Source organism: Mercenaria mercenaria, chromosome 16 (genome assembly GCF_021730395.1).
Source record: "Mercenaria mercenaria strain notata chromosome 16, MADL_Memer_1, whole genome shotgun sequence".
NCBI classification, from domain to species: Eukaryota; Metazoa; Mollusca; class Bivalvia; order Venerida; family Veneridae; genus Mercenaria; species Mercenaria mercenaria.
The window spans coordinates 2,924,612-2,946,156 of NC_069376.1; the positions used below are offsets into that span (position 1 = coordinate 2,924,612).

General features: G+C 35.2%; 1 long non-coding RNA gene across 1 annotated transcript; it reads right to left on the reverse strand.

Moving 5' to 3' along the window:
* Positions 1–931: 931 nt before the first annotated feature.
* Positions 932–12,683, reverse strand: LOC123541551 (uncharacterized). The gene is made up of 7 exons (XR_008367587.1): positions 12,618–12,683; positions 11,997–12,141; positions 11,302–11,469; positions 8,989–9,161; positions 7,780–7,971; positions 7,232–7,367; positions 932–2,334 (listed from the first exon to the last, which is right to left on the reverse strand). It is a non-coding gene; the product is annotated as an uncharacterized LOC123541551 (long non-coding RNA).
* Positions 12,684–21,545: the final 8,862 nt, after the last annotated feature.

A 21,545-nucleotide genomic window follows, 5' to 3' on the forward strand; every position in this document is an offset into this window, starting at 1 on the left:
CAGTATCGCAGTCCAAGCAACAGCAGTATATCGTCTACAGTATCGCAGTCCAAGCACCAGCAGTATATATTGTCTACAGTATCGCAGTCCAAGCACCAGCAGTATATCGTCTAAAGTATCGCAGTCCAAGCACCAGCAGTATATCGTCTACAGTATCGCAGTCCAAGCACCAGCAGTATATCGTCTACAGTATCGCAGTCCAAGCACCAGCAGTATATCGTCTAAAGTATCGCAGTCCAAGCACCAGCAGTATATCGTCTACAGTATCGCAGTCCAAGCAACAGCAGTATATCGTCTAAAGTATCGCAGTCCAAGCACCAGCAGTATATCGTCTACAGTATCGCAGTCCAAACAACAGCAGTATATTGTCTAAAGTATCGCAGTCCAAGCACCAGCAGTATATCGTCTACAGTATCCCAGTCCAAGCACCAGCAGTATATCGTCTACAGTATCGCAGTCCAAGCACCAGCAGTATATCGTCTACAGTATCGCAGTCCAAGCACCAGCAGTATATCGTCTACAGTACCGCAGTCCAAGCACCAGCAGTATATCGTCTAAAGTATCGCAGTCCAAGCACCAGCAGTATATCGTCTACAGTATCGCAGTCCAAGCACCAGCAGCATATCAAACAACAGCAGTATATCGTCTAAAGTATCGCAGTCCAAGCACCAGCAGTATATCGTCTACAGTATCGCAGTCCAAACAACAGCAGTATATCGTCTACAGTATCGCAGTCCAAGCACCAGCAGTATATCATCTACAGTATCGCAGTCCAAACAACAGCAGTATATCGTCTAAAGTATCGCAGTCCAAGCACCAGCAGTATATCGTCTACAGTATCGCAGTCCAAACAACAGCAGTATATCGTCTAAAGTATCGCAGTCCAAGCACCAGCAGTGTATCGTCTACAGTATCCCAGTCCAAGCACCAGCAGTATATCGTCTACAGTATCGCAGTCCAAGCACCAGCAGTATATCGTCTACAGTATCGCAGTCCAAACACCAGCAGTATATCGTCTACAGTATCGCAGTCCAAGCAACAGCAGTATATCGTCTAAAGTATCGCAGTCCAAGCACCAGCAGTATATCGTCTACAGTATCGCAGTCCAAACAACAGCAGTATATCGTCTACAGTATCGCAGTCCAAGCAACAGCAGTATATCGTCTACAGTATGGCAGTCCAAGCAACAGCAGTATATTGTCTAAAGTATCGCAGTCCAAACAACAGCAGTATATCGTCTACAGTATCGCAGTCCAAGCAACAGCAGTATATCGTCTACAGTATGGCAGTCCAAGCAACAGCAGTATATTGTCTACAGTATCACAGATTTGATTTTCAAAATGTTCCATTCTGCTGAAAATAATGGGATTCACGTTCAGTCGAAATTTATTTTCGCCTACGTACACCGTTCAGAGAAGTGACAACAGTAAATAAAATATAATACATTTGTAAGTTTTGTTTTTGTGAATAAATGTTAAAATGAGAAAATAGACTTTCACTTTCTTAACATTCTATTATCAGTTTCACCACTTCCGTGATTTCAAGAATAACTTAATTAAAGTCCAACCTAGACCTAGTGACCTACTTTTTTATACCCATAAAAACTTCATGAAAAGCATTCTTATAAGACTGGTAATATACAGCTATACCACAAGTTTTCAGATGGACAATTTGGACCCTTCCGGAATAAATGTGTTTTCATAACTTCATCTGCAAACTTATTCAGACAATCTCTCTTCAGCAAAGTTTTAAGAATATAATAAAATATTAAGACATTTAACTCATCGTCTTGGCTTAATATATGTCACTGTCAATTTGAAATTAAATTCTTGTATATCTGATATTTTTCATGCATTAGGTATGATTACCATCACTGAAATAAAAAAAAAGACAGTTATTTTGAGGCGTGTCTTTAACGCTGCTGAATTTCATTTAGGATGTGAAAATACAAAATACTAATCTCATTTTTATAATTTCAATGCGGCTGGTGCGCAGCACCATGTTACATGAAATTTCTTCAACAAGGAAGATCTTAAAAATCCATGTTATATTTGTATACTTTGCTAAACAGTTTCACTTGCAGTCGATTTCCTCGAGGTTAGACAGCGACGTCTGTCTCATTTTTTTCCAGATGGCGCTGTATCACCAGCTTCCCGGAAATGCGCCGACTTTCAGAGGGCGCTCAAAGCTGGAAATGCGCCGACTACTAGAGGGCGCTCAACTGTCTGATGTTTCTAAGAATGACCTTATAGATACACCGAAAACACACTGTAACCTTGACGTACTGGCTGGAATCTGATGAAGAAATGAAACATCCGTCAACTGTTCGTCTTGCTGAAAAACAAAAGATTCTTATTTATTTAGTCAAATTGAATAGTGTCCAGTATTCCTTCTTTCTCGTTACATTTATGAGAAGGAAAGGGACATAATTATACATTTTTATAGTTAAACCCGCTAAAGGTAACAACCCCGTTATTTTGAAGTTCACAATTTATAATCAAACACTGGCACAAAAGCAATAATGTTATAAATCTTTGTAACATGTCTGTATAACAAGGTTAAAGGTAAAGCTAAGATATTTAGTCAAGAACATACAAGATAACTTCTCTGGGGATTTAAAAGTGCTATGAATGTTCAACTGACGAAACATCGCCATTTTATATACGGATATGGCACTCGTTGCCTTATACTACAATCAGTAATTCTATTATTAGACCATAAAATGATTTCAAGCCTTCTTCCACGTTGTGGCAACGTTAAATGTCGCAACGCCGCTAAATGTCGCAACCACCGTTAAATGTCGCAAGATTGACGTTAAATGTCGCAACCACCGGTAAATGTCGCAAAATCGTCTGCCGCTAAATGTCGCACCTTTAACGTTAAATGTCGCAAAAATTTGCCCACCGTTATTATGTCGCAACACCAACGCTAAATGTCGCACAGCAAAATAAGGTAAGTTAAACAATCTTTATAACTTAGAGATAAGACTGGGTAATGCATGTTTGATATTTGGGAAGGGCTGAATTGACCTTTCACTCTAATCTGCACGTTTGTTTTTCAGTGGTTCCGCACCATACATACGTTATATATTTAATATCTATATGTTTGAACACTAACGTGGTACTCGCCACAGTACTAGATTTACTTCAGGCCTGAACTAAGTAATTCTATGGAGTCCTGTTTAGCTGATGAGACATTAAGCTCGCTCGCGCTCCGTATTGTCGCGCGTTGTACCGCATGTCTTTAGTCGACCTGAATTTCGTTCCACAACAAGCCGGGGGCCAGACTTGTTGATTGAGGATGGGGGCGGGGGGGGGGGGGGGCACAAGTTTAAAACTAAAGCGTCACCGGCGACGTGCGGTAGGTACGGGGTTCCTCTGTCCGTATCTGTGGGAAAGTTTTTTATATACAGGTATGAAATTTTGGCCTGTGGTGCATTTTTGTCTATTTTTAGGTACGTACTAGTGGGGCACTCTCCTTATTTTAGGTGGTTAGGGTCTTTTCCCATTGACAATTTTGAAATACAGGTATGGAATGCTGGACTTTTATTGCATTTTTTGTTCAAAATTTCGGTGTATGGGAGGGGTTATCCCTGTCATTTTCGAGGGCTCAGGGTCTCTCCCCGGGAAAGTTTGAAAAACAGGTATAAACTGGTTGCCTCTGGTGCATTTTTTTCTTAATTTTAATTATAAATAACTAGGATCTTAGAGATCTACTTTAAAAACGTGGGAATGGGGAATTTATTTCACAGCAATTTTAAGTACCGGTAAAACAACAACAACAAATATAGTCATCTTTATATTTACAAGGTTACGTACTATGTAACAATTGGTTTAATTCTGTTTTTCATTAATGTAAAATACAGATCGGAAAAACAGAAGACATTAAGTTATTTTATTTATTTGTTTATTTTTTTTTTGTTCTGGTACATCAGAATATGATCAGTTATTTTCAGTTATAATAAATAGATATGAAATACGTTTTTTTTTCTGTTTTTTTGTTTGTTTTTTTTATTATTATTATTTTGTTACATTCAATGGAATTTTAATTGAAATGAAAATTTAACTAAAAAAACAACAACAGAAAAACGAACTAACAAATATACTTTATTATGTAAAAGGTATCTATTACAATTTTCAAAATGCTCTTAATATAGACGCAATCACCGAGGTTATTATCTGTGTAATAAAAAGACCTGATCACCCCTAGTCCCCTAATAAAAAGGTGCTGATACGCAATAAACTTGCTAAAAGCTGTTAATTGGTAATAAACAACTATAAAAAATAAGTGCTTTAATATGCCTGTTTCAGAGGCTCCGAAATCAATTTACTCAAAATGTTGCATTATATAAATTCTTTATAACACACACACATATATATATATATGTTATATTTATTATATAGTCTGTAGTTACTGACATGTATCCTTGACGAAATAAGGAAATATTGTATTGTTGTATTAGTAATTCTTACTGCATGCATCAATATAAAAGGAAAAAGAAAGAAAGGTAGAGAGAGAGAGAGAGAGAGAGAGAGAAGAAAGGAAAGTCATAACAATTTCATGAGTGAAATTTACACAATAAGAAAAGAAGCTTGAGTATATAAATGGTCTATATTTTACTGCTTGCTAAAAATTCTTAAGACAATATGCAATTTGCAACTATACATATTTCTATCTAAAAAGGACATAGCCACTGTCTCGTATTTTAAAGATACGCATAATTATATTTGTACCCCTTAGTTTAAGTTTATATATATGGTTAAAACTTAAACTAAGGGGTACAAATATAATTATGCGTATCTTTAAAATACGAGACAGTGGCTATGTCCTTTTTAGATAGAAATATGTATAGTTGCAAATTGCATATTGTCTTAAGAATTTTTAGCAAGCAGTAAAATATAGACCATTTATATACTCAAGCTTCTTTTCTTATTGTGTAAATTTCACTCATGAAATTGTTATGACTTTCCTTTCTTCTCTCTCTCTCTCTCTCTCTCTCTCTACCTTTCTTTCTTTTTCCTTTTATATTGATGCATGCAGTAAGAATTACTAATACAACAATACAATATTTCCTTATTTCGTCAAGGATACATGTCAGTAACTACAGACTATATAATAAATATAACAGATTGAACACCTATCAATAATAATACTCTTTAGTAACCATCGCCTCTCTGTTTCATAGACAGCTTAACTTCGGTCGAGTTCGTGAGTTTCCGCGCGCGTTCGGAAATACCACGGACACGAGCAATAAAGAAATTTTACAAAAATCACCAACTTTTAAACGTCCAGGGAAGCAAGAAGACATTAAAATAATTTCAAAATAAAAACATATTTTAAAAAATTATTGTCTGTAGAATACTTCAATAGGATAATAAATATTCTCAAATTATGAATAAAGTGGCTACAGGGGAAAGAATAAGATACGTATCACAGGTTTTTGCTTATTTTATTAAGTAACTATATGCCGTAAACTGAGACCGATAGTGGTGTTTTTTTTAATTATTTTTAGATATATAATTTTTATATCTTTGTAAAGAGAAAAGAATGACGAACACTTCAATAGGATAATAAATATTGTGTGTTCATTCTCACAAAAACAATATTTGTTCAAACTTTTTTTTCTTCTTTGTTTCTATTGGAAAATATCAACCAGATAAAAATCGATATCGCCCAGCCAGGTGATTTCAAGGGGGATAATTATACCGGTAAGGCGGCAAATTGTACCGAATTGTTGATCATGCAAGGGTTCTTCCCCCTGGGGAATTTTGAAATATAAGTATAAAATGCTCGCCTCTGGGGCGTTTTGGGTCTACATTTTGAGAAGATATTATTTCCAAAATAGTTGGGTGCAACTTTGATGAGTATAAGTCACTAGTAAGTCAACAAAGGTGGGGTTTGGGGTGGAGGAATCGGCTCGGGCAACAATCCAGGCCTGTTACACAACAGGATGTTCAACTACGCGACACGAAGACTGTTTTGTACCAGCTGTAGAAAACGAAGTTTTTCTATTAATCAGCCATGGGTTTTATTTCTTTGTTTGGAGGTTTACATTTAAAGCCATAAGGTGACTATCAAGCTTCAATGGCGGAGAAAGATCATATGTGGCCCTCTGTACATTCTTTCAGGTAAAGCGGGAATTTTGATATATTTTACTTTTAGTCTCTTAAAATTGTTTGCTTTAGTCTCATTCCCCTCATTACCCTACTTTTCCGCCTACCCACACATAACCCCCTTTCCCTCCGCCCCCGCCCCCGCCCCCCGCCCCCACCCCTTCAAACATGTAAATATTTATAGTTTCTATTAATTGTCTTGGTGCTGTGTGTTTGTGTCTTAGACTTCTGTGTCGTTATTCACCCCGTTCCCCACCCATACCCAACCCCCACAAACATACAACACTATTACCAAATCATATTTAGTTAGAAGAAACCTCAGAATATTTCTGTCCTAAAATACTGGCCCTATTACAAAATATTTTCATACATATTTTTCTTGCGTGACTGTTCAAGCAAGGTGTGGAACTCAGGTGAGCGATCTAGGGCCAACAAGGCCCTCTTGTTGCTATACGTAACAGCACTTATCATTAGGATAATTATTTGTATTATATAAACCTGCTAATTTTTCTTCCCTCAAAAAGTAAATATACACAAGGAATTGATAGTTATAGTGTCAAATAGGAATTGCGACATTTAGCGTTGGTGTTGCGACATATAACGGTGGGCAAATTTTTGCGACATTTAACGTTAAAGGTGCGACATTTAGCGGCAGACGATTTTGCGACATTTAGCGGTGGTTGCGACATTTAACGTCAACCTTGCGACATTTAACGGTGGTTGCGACATTTAGCGGCGTTGCGACATTTAACGTTGCCACACACGTTAAAAAGCACAAAACTAAATAGAAGAGAAAAACAGTACTTTATAAGGGAGACAATTCTTGAGACCTTGTTTGTATTTTTACAGACACCTGGTGTAAGGGAGGCAAATCTTATAACTTGTCCACATTAATATCCTTACTCAATAAACAAATTTTTTAATTCAGATCTACTGTCCCTAATAAATCAATTCGAAAACAAAAACAGTTGTGGCTATATCGTTCACAGTTTTCAACTGAGAAAATTTTGAAAATTCCAAATGTTTTGTATGTAACCAACGCTTAAATATATCATTAATATTATGAAAGACTTTGATTAATGTAAATGATTGTAAAAAAGTCTATACTTTACACTGACCTGTCTTTGAACGCCGTATCTATACCACTTCTTGCTGATAGCGGAGAAAATTTGAATGCCCTAGACGTCAGGTCATCTTTTCCGATCTGTGGTCCCATTCGTCGAGCTTTTGTCAGAAGAGATCACAATTTAGCATCTTGAATGAATGAAAAGTATCTCATGGTTTTTAATAAATCAAGTCGAAAATGCTAATGTAATTAGGCGAAACACTCGTTGTCTCTCAATCAACTAAAACGCGAGTATATGTTCATTCGGCATAGCCTCACCTTTATACGTCAATGACCTTATCGTGTGAAAAAGTTGTCAGAAATTGTCTAGAAAAGGTCAAGTGCAATACAGTATATCAAAGCAGTTCCAAAAATGTCTTTTGAACAAAATATCTATGATAGAGATAAAGATGATAGTCGTGGTGCGTTTGTTACATCTGTGGTACCTTATTTATTTCAGAATGTAAAACAAAGATTGTAAAACTTTTTCTTAAAGTTCGGAACAATTTTGAAATTGAGACTTGTTCATTGCTAGGATGGATTATATTACTTTATACTTACCTTAAGATTGAATGTCACTTGTATTTTACCCATTAATTCTTTTTGAAAATTCTGGTTATATATCCATTGTTTCTTTCAGCACGTGTAACTCTATCTTGTCAATATCACAGTAACTAAGGGCAAGTACAAATTAGAACGATTTTTCAGAGCATTCTACGTCACTGCAGTCACCACCAAATATATCATCTTTACCTAAAATGAAACAAGACTTTGTAACAGAGTTACCACCGTCTACTGTCTAGGAACATTTTCACAAAACATACTGCATGTAACAGAGTTACCAACGTCTACTGCCTAGGAACATTTTCACAAACATACTGCATGTCAACACAGCATCTTCTAAATAACGAGACAACATACTTACAGAACGTATGTAAGTTACATCTATATAGCATATCAGAAGAAATGATTAAGTTTGAAAATGTCTGAAGATATACACTCTATGTGAATTCTTTCAAATGCTAATATCTTTATTTATAGATTTGAACATGTTGAAAAACAACAAGATATCTGTGTTGCACCCGGCAAAGAAAAGTGGTATTGACTTTTCCCTGTGGTCAATATTAAAGAATAAAAATACAAGTTATTCATAGTAACAACAAACAGAAGTTAATTTAAAAACAAAATCCTAAGTCTACGCTAACAACCTTACCAAGTGGTGATAGGTCAAAATACACACACAATTTGGCGTAGCATGCATGTTGTTCTACTAAAAAATGGTCTCGATTTTTCCCTACAGCCAGTCATTATATGTTACAATATCAGCCATTTTTAGTTCTGCAAAGGAATTCAATATTTTGAATAATGCTGAAGGGAGGAGTGTGTGTGTGTGTGTGTGTGGGTGGGGGGGGGGGGGGGGTTACCCAAGGATCATTCCTGTGAAGTTAGGTGTAATTCTGCCCAGTGGTTTTCAAGAAGAAGATTTATTTTAGAAATGTTGACGGACGGACGACACACGTCATACGACGGACGGTCACAAAACCTCACCATGAGCCTTTGGCTCAGGTGAGCTAAAATAGCTTATAACTAAATTGCAACATCCGGGTGCGCATCCTCACTGTAATTACCTATCATGACAGAAGGATTCCGATATCACACACGGAGAATTACGTAATCACACGGAAATCCCCGAATGTCATCACCGGTACACTACCTATAGTTAAACTCTTGATTCATATATATATATATAGGAAGTCTGTAAAAACTTACCTGCATGTCAATTCTATTGGTATTTGGTGACATTTTTCCGAATCCTGTTGACGTCAGTGACGTAAACGTAAAATATAACGCTGTGATGTAATACGTCTTTATGCTGGGTTTACTATCTGTAACGTTGGCAACGTTAGATTCATTTATTCTCGTGGCTGCAGTATCTAACCATCCTAGAACACCAGAAAAATGATAAAACCTTTATAAAACATAAATATATACAAATCAGACGTCACGATTACGTTTAAAACATTAAGTGCCTTCAACAGTGTACTTTCTGTAGCAACATTCATACTGAAAAACATTTGCCAATATTCAGATATTTATTCACAAAGAATAAAAATGTAAAAGATATATTATAAAGCATATCTGACATTCACAAAGCGAGATATCCAAATTATAATTCATTTCATATCAATAATGGATTTTAAAAAAGCAGTAAGTGAAGTCCTCTGAAACTGAGCAACATACTTCTTCTTTAATAAGTTGCCGCATGACCTATAATTATGCCGTTGTGGCGTTATCAACAAAAAGCGAAAACAAAAAGGAAAAGCGGTATCCATGAATAAAAGCATTTCTCAAATAATATCTGATGAGAATAATATCATTAGGTCTTCAAAATCATGTGTTCGTCAGCTACTAGGCGGGCTAGCGAGAAGATATTATTTTTAAATTAAAAAAAAAATCACGTAGTGCGCGTCAGACCTTACACAATACGCATTTTACCTCGCAGAGTGCGCACTAAATCTCGCATAGTTCGCCCTAAATCTCGCAGAGTGCGCACTAAATCTCGCATAGTGCGCACTAAATCTCGCATAGTTCGCACTAAATCTCGCATAGTTCGCGCTAAATCTCGCAGAGTGCACACTGAACCTCGCATAGTGCGCACTAAATCTCGCAGAGTGCACACTAAATCTCGCATAGTTCGAGCTAAATCTCGCATAGTTCGCGCTAAATCTTGCAGAGTGCGCGCTAAATCTCGCAGAGTGCGCACTGAACCTCGCAGAGTGCGCACTAAATCTCGCATAGTTCGCGCTAAATCTCGCATAGTTCGCGCTAAATCTCGCATAGTTCGCACTAAATCTCGCATAGTTCGCGCTAAATCTCGCATACTTCGCACTAAATCTCGCATAGTTCGCGCTAAATCTAGCAGAGTGCACACTGAATCTCGCAGAGTGCACACTAAATCTCGCATAGTTCGCGCTAAATCTCGCAGAGTGCGCGCTAAATCTCGCAGAGTGCGCACTGAACCTCGCAGAGGGCACACTAGATCTCGCATAGTTAATTTAATTTAAACATATTTTATTTCAAACATATGTGCATATTACATTTTACAATTTACAATATCGATATTATACATGTTGAAAAAGGATAAGATCCGAAAGCTAAGCTTATAAAGGTCTTCTCCTATATGGGGTAACTTACAGTAAATTTAGCGGTGTTACATAATTTGTTTGAAATGTATTATCGAACAAACATTTAGCTAATATGCATTGAATAGAAAAAATGACATGAAACAAAATATTAGTATCAAATTGGGAATTAGCAAATTTTGAAAAGAATCGAGTGCACAGTTTGCACCAAATCTCATGTAGTGCGACCTAAACCACGTTCTCATAGCTCACAGAATATCTAACCCGTCATGTACATCAGAAAATTATGTATTCTCAGTTGTGATTTCTGTTTTCTCCTTTTTCGGAAATACTTGGACCCTGTCTTATAAAAACCGAGGAAAAATGTTTCTACAGTACTGAAGGCTTTGATAATAACATACTGCTGTTTACACTCATTTGACTATTTTTAATCAAAGCCTTGAGATGTCTGGTGGTTGCGGGTTTTGCTAGAGTCATTTTCATTTTAAATGCCAATCTATACATATACGAATAAAAGAAACAAATACTTATGTGCCTCATATCTAAGATAAACTCTGCCTGACCTTACATGAACAGCTGGAAGTCAGTGATGTAACCATGGGCTGGAATACCTAATCATTTCGCAGATCTATAATCTAAATGGCCTGTGTGAATGGATAGAGGATGAGTAAGAACTGCTTGATCATTGATAATTTATCCGCATTGTTCATGAATGGGACTACTTTGTGTAGCACATGAATAAATTCCTTTGGATGTGATTTGGAATCAAATAAAGATGCTACCTGATTGTCAGAAATACACTTAACTTTGGTAGCGGGATAAACCCGCAACCAAAAATCATAAAAGATTTTAACCCTTTGTTACAATTATCTCTTAGATATATTATCAAAATCATGGAATGACTTTGAATTATGTTAATATTTATAAATTAAGTCTTTACTTTTCACTGATCTGTCTTTGGACGCTGTATTTGTGTCACCAGAAGCTTGCTGCAGAGCATTTAGAATGTCATAGATGTCAGCTCATCTTCACCTATCTGCGGTCCCGTGCTAGCAGGTAGATCGCCCACTTTGTCGAGATGGTGTCAAACGAAGACACACTTCAGCATCTTGAAGTAATAAAAAATTATTATGTTTAAGAAGATGGACCGTAAATACTAACGTTATCTAATTAAACATTCATTTTTACGTTTATGTATTCAAAGTTTCTTTAAATAAGTGTAACTCTGTCACGGTAACAAAGTACACATTCGTAGTAGAACGACTTTCTCGAGCTTTCATAGGTCACTCTAGATCACGGGAGATCACGTCTTTACCTAAAATAAACAGTAGAACTTCAGAATTTTTCTTCCGGGAGAACCAAAGAGGTTTCCATCCACCCCACACAGCATTATAGAGAAATATTTTTTTTTTTGATCCTGCATAATGCTTTAATTATACACTGTATTTCACATATTATGGCTGAATGTTTTCTTCTTTAGAAGTCTTTGAATTAACTGTTTTTATTGTGGGGTTATAATTGCCCATTTTTACAACAATAATTTAATTATATAAGTTTCATAGTAATCAATATTTGAACATTATATGAAATACCCATGATTATTTGAATCCAACTTATATAAGCATTAAAACTTACCACATATCACTGTAACATTTCCTTTTCTGTCACAATCTCTAATGAACCGCATGCAATTAAATAGAAAGCCGTCAGCTAGTATATCACCCGGATGTATAAATGTGTCACCAGGGAGCGCACTGCGTAGTTAAGACACGAAGATATCCTAAAAAAAAAGGTTCTAAGCTAAGCTGTTCATATGTTATAGAGGAAAAGACTTCATTAATAGCAATTTATAGCAAATCAAATATTGCTTTTTCTTTACAAACAGAAAATGGCAAAGAAAGCTTCTTCTTTTTTGTTCAGTTTCCGTAAGATGGTTCTAAATCTCGGTGTGGAGTAGAACTCTTTCATGTGAGGAAAACATTAAGTGGACTTAGTGAATGTGCGAGGTTCTATCAAGTTGTCCACTCATGCACAAAATAATGCTTGAAGGGGCCAGCTGGGGTCTTTCTTGGAGCCGGAAAGTCGACATATGATCTATACACTTGTCGGTGTGATGTTACAGCTAACACAAAGAAATAACGCTATATTGTTTATAAAAGTACCATCCAGTTGAGGAAAATTTCTTTGATTAAGATGAAGCATCCTTGTCTTTTTCTTTACACATATTGCAATCTCTGCTAAAATATACTGATATACCTGTAAATGCCTTCTGGAACGCTGGGCACTTATTCAGCAAGTTTCTGTTCAAATGAAGTTATATATAACACATAAATCTTCGTCATAATGAAATAATACGGCTGGACATAGAAGTAAACACTACCTTAAATAAAATTTCAAAGAGATGAAAGGAAACGCTTTCACATTAACTACACAAAATAATATGGACATACAGTATTCAGTTTTTCATTAGTTAGTATTTTTGAGAACAGCCACTATCCGGACTGGCCTCCTTAGCCAAGTCGTTATAATTAAGGTATTTGACTTCGAATCATTAACCCCTCACCGATGCAGACCTTCGTGAGAGGAAGCCATCCAACTGGCTATCGGAAGATTGGTGACAGAGGCGAGCCCAGGTCATTTTTCCAGGGCGGGGGGTGTCCAAATGGGAGTAGGTGTTGGAGTGGGTATAAATTATTGTTCGGGTCAACGGAGAGCGATTTTTGAGCGTTTTAGAGTAAGTAAACAAGAATCTGAATCCCATCAAAAATGTAATCATAACTTCGAAAATAAGAAATCCAATATTATTTTACAAATTTGAACTTCGATCAATGAAATAAGAAACCAAAATTCGATTTATATGAAGTCAAATACGTAGTTTTAAACGCAATTAAATTTCTTAAAAGAAAACTACATGTACTTGATGAATGATAGAAAATGACATTCATTGATCAATTGCAGCGTTATAAAGGGATTTCCCATCATGACAGAAGGATGCCGAAATCACACACGCAGAATTACGGAAACACACGGAAATTGCCGATTGTAAAACTAAACAAACTCGGCTCATAGAAACTGTGTATACTATGTACTATACCGTATTCCATTAGTGTACAGTCACCCAGATGTGTTGGAAGGTCTCTTGCAATCAGTGTGCAGGATTCTTCGGAAGATGATGAAAGTGTTTAATTTTTTTTCTTGGTAGTCATCTGTCCGCTGATACACCCGCATCATTTTAAAAGAGACGTTACCGTCGAAGATTGCAGTACTCAGCAGCCCTATAAAATATATTTAGACAAACATATCAACTCTTTCCAAATAATTTTAGTTTTTACTCCGCCAATTAGAAAAACGATCATGATGCTATCTATTCATTTTAATATGACATCTTACAGTTTAGACTGAGATAATGAGAACTGTAGAAAATAATTCAAATCATCTTATAAAACATGCCGCATATTCCCTCGTCTACCGCACAATCTGCACCAACTCTAAGTAAGTAGTGTTCCGAAATGATTAGAACGTGTGTGGACTACCCGATGTAAATATTTACGAAAACGGATACAAGCCCCAAAAAATGAACTCATACCAGTGTAACTCTAGAATTTTTAAGAAAATGGTTCAGAACAGTCAAAGAACTATGGCCTTGTTGGCTACCTTCCTAGTCTTATTCAACAGTAAGGCTACATTCCAAGTTTTTTTTTTGTGTTTTTGTTTCTCAATTATTGGTGCTATTCAAAGATTAATCTACATTTACGGATACTGTTCAATAGTTGTAGCTAGATTTGTATATTTCCGGATTTGTTCGTTTATCTTGGTAAATCTATTAAAGATAAATCAAAATTTTAATGCTACTTACAACTAAGCAGAAAAGCAAATATGGAGAGTATTTTCTCGGTGTAGTTATTTGGTGACACGTTTCCTAAGCCTATTGACGTCAGCAACGTAAACGTAAAATGATGTGATGCAATACGTCTTTATGCTGGGATCACTATTTGTGACGTTGGCAACGTAAGCTTCATCGAAACTTGTGGCTGCACTATCTAACCATCCTAAAACACCAGTAAAAATGATAAAGCATTTCCATACAACATAAATAGGTAAAAAGCACACGTCGCAATTATGTTAAACAGACTTAGCGCTTTCAAGAGTGCATTTTTGTTGAAAAGCATATGCCAATATTCAGATCAAGTTTGCACAGAATAACAGTGTTAAAAATACATAATAAAGTATGTATTCCTTTATACTACAGATGCCAAACAATATTTATTACATTTAAAAAAAAAAGCGAGATATCCAAATTACAATAATTATTCATCTCATATTAATAATGAATTTTAGAAAGCAGTTACGCCTTAAAAGTTAAAGAAAAATCAAATCAGATTTGTCCGTCCTCTTCAACTGAGCAACAGACGTGATTTATAGTTAGTTGTTGTATGACCTACAATTTTATAGATGTGCAGTTATTAACAAAAAGGGGGGAAAGTAAGGTGGGTATCAGTTTATAAAGTTAACGTATTTCATTTCAACCAATAATTTGTCTAGCAACTACATTTTTGCAACAATACTGGCGTTTACATTTTATGATGTTTCATAATTTCTATTACAGTGTATTCAAAATACTTACTGAAAAAATGTTAGATTCCTTTAAAGTTAAGGTAATGATGACGTAATGACACTCGGTAATTTCCGTCTAATTACGTACTGCCGTGACGTAATTCGGCATTCTCCGATCGTACATGTAGCTAAACGTGCATATGACTTTCAGTAATAACAGAGGAAATCCGAAATCGCATACAAAGATATAAAATATTGCCCGATTATTCTAACGGGTTCCGCAACCTAAAACTCTAAATGTATTATTCTCCATGTTGGCGAAGAAGACTACCAAAAAGTGAACGACTTTAAGAATATGACATACAGTGCTCATTAAAGCTTTTAAAGGCACATTAATTTTGAATGGATTTTTATCTTCAGTGAGCTTTTGGGCCAAAAAGGATTATTTTTATCTCTGTAATGTTAGAGAATGATCAAAATTATTAGACCTCATTTCTACTTTCTACGGAATGAATCGTATTACAACTTCCAGGACAAATCAAATGCAGATAACTGAAATTTTCACGAAAAAATGCAATCTGACGACGACAGGGACTGAGTCTGGGCATATAAATCGGCAGGGGGTGACCTCAGTAAACTGTCCAATGGTATATCTTTCTTAAAGAGAATTCCTATAGTTTTTTTCCTTTCATAGAATTTTTTTAAATTCACATATATGATAGGAAAATTTGTGCTGAAAACAATGAACAAATAAAAACAATAGGTCACCAGGCTTGTTTTTGTGAAAAATTGTTTTGAACACACCCACTGTTGCTGAAACTGCCAGCGATTTTTCAACATTTTCATAATTTTCTGCTTTTTTTTATAAATACCAACCAAAATATACATCCAGGCAGCACAATACGGTTTTTTCTTTTTACAGATTTTATTATATACTTATTTGATATCATAGTCATATTTGTAATACTCTATCCTTACAATAATGGGTACAAATGAAAAAAAATATTGTTTCATATTTACTTTTGTGAACTTTTTTCAATGAAAAATACCCATAGTGAAGAGTTTTTTTTTTAATTTTGAAAAAACTCTTTCATAGAATTTTTTCTTTTTCTTCTTGTGTATAGATAATTGTATTGTGCGCATAAAAATGGCTAAAAATGTAAGGGTCACCAGGCTAGATTTTATGTTAAGACCGCTAGAATACAACACCTGTTCGGACGGAAATGGCGCGAACCTGGCCAAATTGATTACATGTATGTCTGCTAAAAGTTAAAAAAAAAAGTTTTAAAAATTCTTAATTCTTTCTATAATTGAATACTAAATAATCTGAAAGTTGATATTGTCTTATCAGTACTAAGTCAATTATCTTACATAATATGAACAACACTGTCTTTGTACTAAAATGCGATGTGAAAACACAACCACACAAATAGCAAGATACCTGTCAGGCATGATACTTGTCAATACAACATAAACAGTATCAACATTTGATTACTGATATAACTTATCAAAAATGTTATTTCATTCAAAATTCCTCATATTTAAGATTGTCTGTAACATGTTTCAACAAATGTTGACTTCAGTTCAGTTTTCCATAGAAAGTGTCGGCTGCGCAGAAAGATGCGCATAAAAAACTATAGGAATTCCCTTTAAAACTGAACATTTCTTTATGAAACTTTGTAAGACATTTGGTAATGGATCATGTTTCACAATATCACTGTAAAATTGGAAAACTTGATACGAAACATTCATCTATAGGTCAGAAACCACCAATTCAAAAAAGTACAGGGAACTTACTGGGAATGAGGTAAGTGTATACCTGGGAATAAGGTAAAGTCTGTGCGTTCAGATTGGTCAGTCATGTAAATTATTTTTTCAAAATTGATATTTTTTCACTGCATTTACAGTATTTTATGATACATTTTGACAAAATTTGCTACATTTTATGTGTATTGAAAAAAAGTGTTATCAAACGAATTTCTCCCGCCATGTCAATGATGTAAACAGGGGGTCCTCTCATTCACACTAAAATAAATTAAATAAAGTATCACTATTTATATGATTTTCGTCCGATATTTTGGTAAAACTAAGGTCGTACACGCCATAATGTTACAATCTTAGTGTATGGGAAAACAATGGTGGTCTCTAACCAATAACAAAGTTCAATTTTAGTTTTATGGTTTGTAGCGTAACGTTATGTTCTTACGGTAAACTAACGTATTTTGAATCGAGAAATATAGTATAAGGAACGGAGAACAATAAAAACTCTCCTTATTTATTACCATAACGATACAGTCATAGTATTATACTATTTAACAGTATACTTTTTATAATTAGAAAATTGATTTGAGTCTCCTTCTTAAAAAGTTGCTGCTTTTACGCTTAGTTACAGTCGCGATAGTTTCCGCTATATCAAATTTTGATTATTTATACGACGTATTACCACCCGAGTGTATAGTGTTAAAACACGGTTGTGCTGCAAATTATTTTGATTCAAATATTCCCTTAATCTTAAACAATAGAGAAAATACAGAAGCGCTCTTTCTTGGTCGCAACAAAATCTTTGACGTCATTGCAAGCGTAAGAGTGTTTTAACGGAGACAAACATATTAGAATGCGTTTTAAGGTTGCCTTTTATTATTTATTATTCTTTTGTACTGCAAAACACTTTTCTTTCTATCGCTGTTTTGTAGCATATTTTTTTTCTTTTGAATTTAACGTCCCACCGACACATGATAGGTCATATGGCGACTTTCCAGCTTTGATAGTGGAGGAAGACCCCAGGTGCCCCTCCGTGCATTATTTCATCACGAGCGGGCACCTGGGTAGAACCACCGTCCTTCCGTAAGTCAGCTGGATGGCTTCCTCATATGAAGAATTCAACGCCCCGAGTGAGGATTTGTAGCATATTGCTTTGCATGTGTGTATTGCTTGTAACATGTTCTTATTACGTGGGTTAAACGTTGCTACAAATGGAATGACATTTTAATCCGATATCTGATTTTAGCGATTATTTGTTGCGAAAGGTCCTTTTTATTTTGCCCTTGAAATTTCATGCTTGATAATTTCTTTCGGGTATTTTTGTTTCGATAATCGTAACTTTAATTCTGAATGTCGTCTTTCCCTAACTGTTTATCTTTCACTATAGTAACTATTCTTGAAACTAAGTTAAACGGTACATTAAGTTCTAGTAGTTATATTTATCTGTAGATATACAGTACAAGTCCGTCGTTACATTACTTCAAAAACATCCAACAAGAAAGTGTGAAGTTGGCGAGAAGTTCAACATTCGACATTGAACATTTCTTCAGAGAACGAAATTGGACATTTAAAGCGTGAAGTTGGCAATAAGTTAAACATTCGACATTAAACATTCGATTTCAGAACGACATTGGACATTCAATTTCAGAACGACATTGGACATTCGGACCCAGGACGACATTGGACATTGGATACAAGAACGACATTGGATGTTCGAACCCAGAACGACACTGGACATTAGATACCAGAACGACATTTGACATTCGAATCAAAAACGACATTGGACATTGGAATCGAAAACGACGTTGGACATTGGCTTTCAGAACGACAGCGGACATTCGAACCCAGAACGACAGTCGAAACCAGATCGACATTAGACATTAGATACCAGAACGACATTGTACATTCGAACCAAGAACAACATTGGACATTCGAACCCAAAATGAAAATAGACATTAGATATCAGAAAGACATTGGACATTCGATTTTAGAACGACATTGGAGATTCGAACCCAGAACGACATTGGACATTGGATACCAGAATGACATTGGATATTAGATACCAGAACGACATTAGACATTCGAACCCAGAACAACATTGGATATTCGAACCAAGAACGACAATGGAAATTGGATACCAGAACATTAGATACCAGAACGACATTGGACATTCGATTTCAGAACGTTATTGGAAATTGGATATCAGAATGACATTGGACATTCGAACAAAAAACGACAATGGACATTCGAATCCACAACGACATTATATATTCGATTTCAGACAGACATTGGACATTCGATACTAGAACGACATTGGACATTCGAACCCAGAACGACATTGGACATTAGAATCCAGAACGACATTGGACATTAGATAACAGTACGACATTCAAAATTCGAACCCAAAACGTCACCGCATATTAGATACCAGAACGACATTGGACATTCGAATCAAAAACGACATTTGACATTCGGATCCAAAACGACATTGGACCTTCGAATTTAAATCGACATTCGACATTCGATATTAGAACGACATTGGACATTCGAATCAAAACCGACAATCGACATTATAGCCCAAAACGACATTGGTCACTCGATTTCAGAACGACATTGGATATTCGATACCAAAACGACATTGAACATTCGAACCGAGAACGACATTGGACATTCGAATCTAAAACGACATTGGACATTTAATTTCAGAACGACATTGGACATTCGATACTAAAACGACATTGGCCATTCGAACCCAGAAAAACCTTGGACATTCGATAACAGAACGACATTGGACATTCGAATCAAAAACGACATTGGAAATTCGTTACCAGAACGACATTGGACATTCGAATCAAAAATGATATTATACAAGTCATTCGATTTCAGAATGTTATCGGACATCCGATTTCAGACTGACATTTGACATTCGATACCAGAACGACATTGGAAATTCGAATCCAAAACAACATTGGATATTCGAATTCGAATCGAATGTCCAATGTCGTACTTGTATGTAATGTCCAATGTCGTTTTGGATTTAAATGTCCAATGCCGTTCTGGTATCTTATGTCCAGTGCGGATCTGGTTTCGAATGTAGAATGTCTGCAAACATTTGAATTATTGCCCCTTATTTGTGACAAATGTACCAGTGGGGGTACATCCTGTGTCCTACAGACACATTCTAGCTTCTATCCAAAAAACGAACTGCTTCTAATTCAAGGTAATATGGGATATTTATGTATAAGCTAATTACATCAAATTAATGTTACGAGTTGAATTTTCGTCGATCTGTTCTGGTAAATAGTTAAGAAAGTCTATGTCGTCTCTGATGAAACTGGGAACTTCTTTACACAATGGTTTTAGTATGATATCAAAACAAAAATGGCTGAGTCTCTGGGTAACACCATTAGGTCCACCTACTATTTGTCTAAAAAGGACATCATCTGGGATTGGATAAAGTAAACAACGGAAAAAATATTCTACAAAGTCGTACATCATGCATTGATGCTATTTGCTACTTTGCAAGTGAATATAACTGTAAATACAACAGGTACTTTTAACTGATTAATCAAATTTCACTATGTTTTATCAAACAAATGACGTCTCTTTCAATCAATATATTATTGTTAATATGTTTTAGGCGACGATATTGGCAGCCATCTTTTGTCAACAGAAAACAGGATTGTGAATAATGAATATCATGCCGCCGCAACCTTACAAAGGGTATTCATTGAGAAAAAAAAACAGTGTACATATTAAACTTAAGGGTATTTGTGTAAATCATGCTGTGATAAAATACATAATTGACTTCGTTTTCGGTTGACGAGTAAGTAAGTGAATAAGGTTTCGTCCTGGATACATGTAAATACATGTATATAGATTGATAGTGACTTTTTTTTTTTACTTCTCGATTTTCTTAATACGACACAAATTAGACATTAATTATTATTATAAAGTATGATCACGTTCAGTGTTTCTACTAAAATCGAAAGTAGGAAAGTTCATTGAATCAGTTGATTTATTTGTTTTATTTACATTTGAATCACTGTAAAAGGTAGTAAAATCAACTGAAGTTTATTTGTAAATAGTTAAAAAAAAACTACATTCTGTTGAATAAAATGACATTTTACGTGCTCGTATAAAACCATTACAATGTATTTACATAATATTCTGACATAGAAAACGTAAATGGTAATCAAGATCCAAGTAAAATTCTATTTTGATTTTTTAATAGATTAACTCAAAGGCCTATAATGTACATATGTTATAGGTCTTTGATTAACTGTATCGTGTTTAACGAAATTGGCTCTTTTGTAAATTGGTAATTTGTATCATTTCAAAACAAAAGCTCAAAACAAAATTTTATATTTTAATGTTCAAATTATGACCAAATTTCAATTTGAAAGAAAGATTATTTTTATCCAAATATAGAGGTCAGTGCCTTTAAATAGTTTTACACGAATGTTACTCGGGATACCCTTTGTAGCTACTGTTCCAATTATTCCGATAGGCCAAAAACATGACCGCCTGAATTAAAGATAGAGAAACAGATATAAAGAGAATAATAATGATACAAAATAATTTTATTAAACGATAATTGGCTGTATGGTCCCCACAAAACCCTACAGACTTTTACATTAGGAAAATAAGGAAAGTAAAGAACAAGGATTTTGATATTTTCTATCTGTATGAAAATAAATTGAATAAGCCCATTTGTAATAATAGAACAAGACAATAGAAAACAGTAATCTGTATAAAACTTAATACTTTGCATTGACTATTACACCTCTTAATTATAAAAACATTCTTACCTGAAAAATGCAATGTAAGGGGAATAAGTCTGTTTGGTCCACAGTTATTCGGTTGGTA